This window comes from Pongo abelii, chromosome 6 (assembly GCF_028885655.2).
Source record: "Pongo abelii isolate AG06213 chromosome 6, NHGRI_mPonAbe1-v2.0_pri, whole genome shotgun sequence".
Taxonomy (NCBI): domain Eukaryota; kingdom Metazoa; phylum Chordata; class Mammalia; order Primates; family Hominidae; genus Pongo; species Pongo abelii.
Genome location: NC_071991.2, coordinates 98,597,892 through 98,605,291, shown reverse-complemented (window position 1 = coordinate 98,605,291; position 7,400 = coordinate 98,597,892). Strand labels below are relative to the sequence as shown.

General features: G+C 44.9%; 1 long non-coding RNA gene across 1 annotated transcript; it reads left to right on the top strand.

Moving 5' to 3' along the window:
- Positions 1–505: 505 nt before the first annotated feature.
- Positions 506–6,398, top strand: LOC129055586 (uncharacterized). Its single transcript, XR_008520267.1, has 3 exons — positions 506–791; positions 1,090–1,288; positions 4,903–6,398. It is a non-coding gene; the product is annotated as an uncharacterized LOC129055586 (long non-coding RNA).
- Positions 6,399–7,400: the final 1,002 nt, after the last annotated feature.

Below are 7,400 nucleotides of genomic sequence, written 5' to 3'. Positions count from 1 at the left end.
ATGGGTCTCTCAGCCATGGATACCAGCATCTGTTCTGGTGGAAGTGGCAGGGGGGTGAAATGGACTCTTTGAGCGTTCTTAGCTTTGGTGGTTTAATGCTCTATTTTTGTGCTGATTGGCGTCCTGCCAGGAGGTGGCGCTTTCCAGAGAGCATCTGCTGTGGTAGCATGGGGAGGAACTGGCAGTGGGCAGGGCCCTAGAACTCCCAAGAATATATGCCCTTTGTCTTCAGTTGCCAGCGTGGGTAGGGAAGGACCAGGGCTAGGTGTGTCTGAACTCAGACTCTCCTTGGTTGGGCAGGTCTTGCTGTGGCTGCTGTCGGGAATGGGGGTGAGTTTTCTGGGTCTAGTTTCCTAGTTTCTAGGAAACTCTAGTTTCCTAGAGTTGTGTACCTAGGAGGATTATGGCTGCCTTTGCTGAGTCATGAGGGTTGTCAGGGAAGTGGGGGAAAGCCAGCAGTCACAGGCCTCACCCAGCTCCCACGCAATCCAAAGGGCTGGTCTCGCTCCCACAGTGCCTACCCTAACAGCACCAAATCTGTTTCCAGGCAGTGGGCAAGCAGGGCTGAGAATTGCCCCAGACTACCCACCTCCCAGCTGCAAAGGAAAAGGGCTCAGTTCTTCCCCCACCTGTGGAGTCTGCATGCTGGATTTGCGTTCTCTCCAGAGTTCTGGCCAGGAGGCTTCTCGCCTGGTTCAAATTGTTATAAAGTTCAGCTGGAGACTTCCTTCTCCCTGCGGCATTTTCCCCACACCTCTGGCTGCCCTCCTGAAGGATCCTTGTGGTGCCAGGTAAGAATGGCCTGCTTGGGGTCCCAGCGAGCTCCCAGGCCCTTTCCCACTGCTTCCTCTACCCTTGTAGTTCACTCGGCTCTCGAAATTGACTCAGCTCCAGGTAAGGTCGGAAACTTCTTTCGCAAACTAGGCCTTCAGTTTCCCCAGTGGGGGTGTGTGTTCGGGGGCAGAGGGTCTCCTTTTCCCACTTCCACAGTTGGGGCACTTACAGTATTTGGGATGTCTCCTGGGTCCTGCAGGAGCAGTCTGCTTCCTTCAAGAGGGTCCTCTCAGGATTTCTGGTTTATTCCTGCAGTTGTTCTGGAGCTAAAATTCATGATGTGAGCCTCCGTATGCTGCTCTGTCTGTCCAAGTCGGAGCTGCAATCTGGTTCTGCCTCCTGTCTGCCGAAATGATCGCTGTTGTAGTTTGTGTGTGTCTTCTTTTGAGAAATGCCTTGCGCCCTCCCGCTCTTCCAGGATAACTCAGGGCCTCCATCTCCTCATTTGAAAACTGTAAGTGGCATCTACCTCCAGGTCATATTTAATAGCTTTCACAACTGGTATGGCCCAGGCCAATGAGAATAGAAGTGGATTATAAATAATTCATTAGGACTTACCGGTGCCAACCATCTGAATATCAGCCCTCTTGGGGTTAAATTAAGTGAGTTAAGTGAGAATTAAGTGAGGTAATATGCTTGGCACAGTAATATGAAGTGGCTATAGGGTTATCCTCATGGTCCTGGATGCCCAGAACGTGAATGGTTTCACTGAGATTACATGAGGTGCCAGTGGGCGGTAGCCTGCGATGAGACTCTGTGAACACACCCAAGGCCTTAAAGGAGAGAGAGTGCTGTGGCACTCTCAGAGAAGAAACCCAGGATGCTTTGGGGAAGAGGCTGGCAGCCTGGTCTTGTTCTCTGCACGTGGAGGCCTCTGGACCATGCACCTGACTATCAAGCCTGTACAGAAGGCAGAGGTGAGGCAGGAGTTAAGCGGTCTGTGAAGGAGGAGGCCGGCTCTATTTTTCAGCTGTTGGTCTTTTGAAACAGGTGGATGAGTTTGAGCCTGAAAGGTAATAAGTAAAGGAAAAAGACTGGGAGCACTAGGCTCTGGGATGCCCTCTGCATGAGAATGATGGGGACTAAACCTGTTTGAGGGGAAGGTGTAGACAGAAATAAACACACCACAGCCTGGAGTCCAGAACCTTGAAAGTTTAATGAGAACAGTTAGTGAAGCACTGCCCTGTGATTCATCTCCTCACAAACAACACTTAAATCACGTAGGATCAGGGTGGACAACGATCATCTCATTTAGCTACTTAAAGTTTATTCGGAACTCTTAATAGCATGTTGTCAATAGGACCTGGCTTCTAAATCCAGGCAGATAAAAGTCCATTCGTTCCTCAGAGTGGAGGACTTAGGATCTGAGCCAACTCCATAAGCCTGATGCACCTGAATACGTGAGAAAAGGCAAAAGGAGATGGGAGTGAAGGGAGTTGATGGGAGTTGCTGTGGTTTTGTGGGTTTTTTTTTTTTTTGCTTTTAAAAAATTATTTTATTTTTTTATGATCGCCTCCCAATAAGTCTTAGAAAAGTAATATTGAGGCCAGGCGCAGTGGCTCACACCTGTAATCCCAGCACTTTGGGAGGCCAAGGTGGGCAGATCACTTGAGGTCAGGAGTTTGAGACCTGTTCGAGCCTGGCCAACATGGCAAAACCTCATCTCTACTAAAAATACAAAAATTAGCTGGGCATGGTTGTGGGTGCCTGTAGTCCCAGCTACTCAGGAGGCGGAGGCAGGAGGATCGCTTGAACCCTGGAGGCAGATGTTGCAGTGAGCTGAGATCATGCCTGTGCGCCTGTGCACTCCAGCCTAGGTGACAGAGTGAGACTCTGTCTCAAAAAAAAAAAAAAAAAAAGAAAGGTAATATTGACAAAGGCAGTCACTGAATAGAAGGTTGCTGTTAGAGGGAATATTGCTATTGTGTTTTGTGAGCAAATGAACATATTATACAAGCAGCAAGTTATAAGGGCTGTGCACACAAGGGCAGAGTTTAGTATTATCAGAAAATAAAACTTACAGCCGAATGTATCTGATGCATATTTAATAAGAGCCTAACCAAAGGATATTAGAGCTATAAGGGACCTTGACGATTATCTAATTTAACCTTCTCATTTGCACCCATGAGGAAAAGAAATGCAGAGATAACGTGTCCTGGGTTTACACAGTCTACAAGGGGTAGAGCAGGGATTGGCAGTCGAGGACTCAGCCCCTCAACTCTCTGTCCAGGGCCATGCACTTCATCATTACTGTGCTTCAGAGGCCTTAACTGTCCATAGAGAAACATGTCATGATTTTGTTGCAACTAGACAAAGCCCTCGGGGAGGCAGCTAGGGAAGGGAGAATGGAACAGAGCCAACATAGCTCAGGAGATCTTAAAATGCATGGATCTGGAAGCCAAAGGGCAGAGTCTTCCTCTTCCCTGAGAGGAGGTGTCTAGAGGTGTCAATTGCAACTGTACGTTAGCTATGGATAAAGGATTTGACAAAGTTCAATGAAAGCGTATGTGAGAATCAGTTGGCTACATGGAATTTACAATACAGAGTATTATGTAGTTTACTATTATTTGCTTATTGTGGGATATACATCATTTATAGCAGCAAAACGTATAATAAATGTATACATATATAGGCATTTTTTTTCAGAGAACTACTTGTGAAACACCAGCATACTTCTGCTTACACAGATATAAAAATACATAAGATAACACAAATTTGAAGTGGATGAGAAAGAAAAAGGAACAGCAAGAAGAGGAACATATTAGAATAGGAAATAACAGTAATAGAAAATTTCATCTCCTTGTGTGCAGCTATATGACATGGTTGGCCACAGATTTTGTATCTAAGCTTCCTAGCAGATCTTGTATACAGAACATTTGATTAGGTACCCAAGTTTTAGTGCTTTGGTGAGAAATTGTGAAGTTTCTCCTAAGCACAGTCCAGGAAGAATTTTATCCTGAGGATCTGGGGAGAGAAACAATGTGTTTTTATAAATGTCAGCATTGTCCTTAGAGTAAACCCTCATTTAGAGACACATAGGGCAGGGCAAAGTGGCTCCCACTCCTGTAATCCCAGCACTTTGGGAGGCTGAGGTAGACCACTTGAGATCAGGAGTTTGCGACTAGCCTGGGAAACATAGCGAGACACTTTCTGTACAAAAAATGAAAACAGCCAGGCATGGTGGCACATGCCTGTAGTCCTAGCTGCTTAAGAGGCTTATGTAGGAGCATCACTTGAGCCCAGGAGTTTGCAGCTGTAATGCACTCAAACTTCAATGGAGTGCCACTGCACTCCAGCTTGGGTAATACAATGAGACCTTGACTCTTAGGAAAAAAAAAAACGTCACAGGGATGCTTCCAGTGGAGCCCCTTGTCAAAGGCTGAAAACATTTTGCTAAAGTGTACTTGTAAGTGACATACATTAAAGTACTTATGGATGAAATAATAGAAACTCTAGAATTTACTTTAAAATATTGTTGTTTTAGTCTGTTTTGTGTTGCTATAACAGAAACCTGAGACTGGGTAATTTATAAAGAACAGAAATGTATTCTCTCAAATTCTGGAAGCTGGGAAGTCCAAGATTAAGGCATCAGCATCTGATTAGGGCCTTCTTGCTGTGGCCTCACATGATGGAAGGTGGAAGCATGAGAGAGGAGGGAGACTGTGTTCTCACGTGCAGAACAGCGGAAGAGGGAAAGAGAGAGAACTCACTCCCCAAGACCTTTCCATAGTGGCATTAATCCAGTTGCAAAGGCAGAGCCCTTGCGACTTACCTCCTGAAAGGCCTTACCTTCCAACACTGTTGCATTGGGGAGATTACGTTTCCAACACATGAATTTAGGGGGCACGTTGAGACCATAGCTACTATATACAACACACACACACACACACACACACACACACACACACACCTGTTGGAATGAATAATTGAAGCAAGAAGAACAAAATATTGATAAACATTGATGGTGAGTGATGCACAGTTGGGGATCCACGATACTCCTGTCTCTACTTTGAGACAAGACTGAATCTGACTAAATCTGACTAATGTCTTTCATCTCTTATGTTATAGCCGTTCCTCCCCTTCACCTCCACCTGATTATTCATGTGGTGAAGAAACTGGGCTACTTGTCCTGTAGAATCGCCCATATTGTGGATTTGGCCATTGCTTCCACATGATGATAAGAGAATGTTACATTAGCAGAGACATCCATTAAACAGGAGAGCTGAGGCCATCTGATGCTAAGAATCACAATAACAGGCACAAAGCCAAAAGGGAAGGAAAACAGGGGCCAAAATGATGAGGGGAGCCAAAAAGCGTGAGAAGAAGCACGCTCAGCCTCACTGGCTCCTGACTTCTCTCTGAGTGAGTTCCAGCTTTCTGCATCTCCCCTCCTTGCCCTGGCACCTCGGCCTTCAGGCAGGACGGTGGGGTGAAAGCAGCGAGGGAGGAAGGTGCTGGAGCATCTCCCCCTCTGCCTGCACTGCTGGGCTAACACTTACAAAGGAAGATTTGAAAAATTCTTTGAAACTACACGCTCAAAGAAAGGACAAATGCACTTCCAATCAAATCAGTGTTGAAGGGGCAGCATCTTTATCATCTGCCATCCTTAGGATTCATTTCACATTCAAATAAATAGAAAACTACTTGCAAAGGCAAATTAGACCCAGATTTACCCGCAGGTGGCATTTCATGCCATAACTTGATGGCACTTCATCAACATCGGCTTTTCTGGGCTCACTGATTTGTTCATGCTATATGAAAAGTGCTTTACCATAATTTTTCATTATCCTCACAAGTTATGCCATTTGGAATCATGTAAGGTGGCTAATGTTTCAGGGATTCTTTTAAACACTTTACAATCAGAGATTCAAAGGCCAACTGCTGGTGACTCAGGGACCATTAAGACATCTGAGACATGACCATGATTAAAGATTAGTTGCGATAGTTATTTGGATATTATAGAGTCTTTGAAATTTAGAAACACTCACACAAACTAATGACGATGAGCATCCGGGGCTTGGTGTTTCTCTGGTTCAGCTGCAGTAGAGGCGGGCAGCTCTCAATTCAGGCTCACTCCAGGTCAGTTTCACAAGAAAACGCCAGTGCTGCCCCCAGCTCCCCTAGCTGCTAGGGCAGGTATTTCTATTTTCCATGCAGCACAGAAGAGGGGGCCTCACCACAGACACCAGGAAGAATAATGTCAAACCCATAGCAATTCAAACCTGGGAGAAGCTTGACAACTGAGGATTGGTCTTGTCAATCCTACCAGCAGGTCTTGTCCAGTTTAAAAAAATGAAATACAACAGAATGCAACAGAATGGGAAACAATCAGAGCACATTAAAAGAATAAGTACTACTTTGTGAAACTTTTCAGTTATGTATGTGGGTATCAGTGTGTACTGAGGGTTGAGGAGAAATGTATTTTTAAAATGTGAGTCAAGTTAAAAGGCCTCAAAGAATGATGCTCTAAGAAATTATATACTGGAGACAGTCACAATTATATATTGGATGACGAAAAACAAAATAAAAATTAAAAATTAGAAATTTATAATTTACCCCTGGAATAAGCCACACTTATAGAAGCGATTACTTGGAAACATCACAGTGGTCTTGAATCAATGCTTTTTTTCCTCCTGCTGCTCATGAGCTGTAGAATCAATGCTTAAACATTTCCTTAACAACAAGTTGAAAATGAAACAAACCTGTTATCTTTTCTATCTTACCTCCCTGAGGTATGTATAAGTTTGATCAATTTCTCTGCTCAGGTAATAGGATTTAGCATCCATTCATGTATTCATTCACTCAACAAACATTTACTGAGACTGTTGAAGGTGCTGAGACTATAATGGCAGAGAAAAAAACAAGATAAAAATCCCTGTCTTAGTGGAACTTTTGTGTGGGAGTCATGGGGGAAGCATAGGACATCAGCAAGGGAAATTGGTGAAATAGAAAATATGTTAGAAAGTGGTAAGTGCTAAGGTGAGAAGATAAATAATAGAAAAGGGTCCCAGGGAGCGTTTGGGCTGTATTAGCTTTTTTTTTTATTTTTGAGATGGAGTCTTCTCACTCTGTCACCAGGCTGGAGTGTGGTGGCGCGATCTCGGCTCACTGCAACCTCTGCCTCCTGGGTTCAAGCAATTCTCCTGCCTCAGCCTCCCTAGTAGCTGGGACTACAGGTGCGCACCACCACACCCAGCTAATTTTTGTATTTTTAGTAGAGGCAGGGTTTCACCATGTTGGCCAGGATGGTCTCTATCTCTTGACCTTGTGATCCACCCGCCTAGGCCTCCCAGAGTGCTGGGATTAGAGGTGTGAGCCACCGCGCCCAGCCTAGGGTATATTAGATTTCTATTTTTCTGCATAACAAATTACTACAAACATAGCAGGTTAAAACAACACACACACTTATTGTCTCACAGTTTTTGTGGGTCCAGGAGTCTGAATGTGGCTTCACCAGTCCTTCTCTCCAGGGCCTCACAAGGCTGCAATCAAGGTGTCAGCAGTTGCATTCTCATTTGAAAAATGGACTGGAGAAGAGTCCTCTTCCAAGCTCATTCACAGTGTCA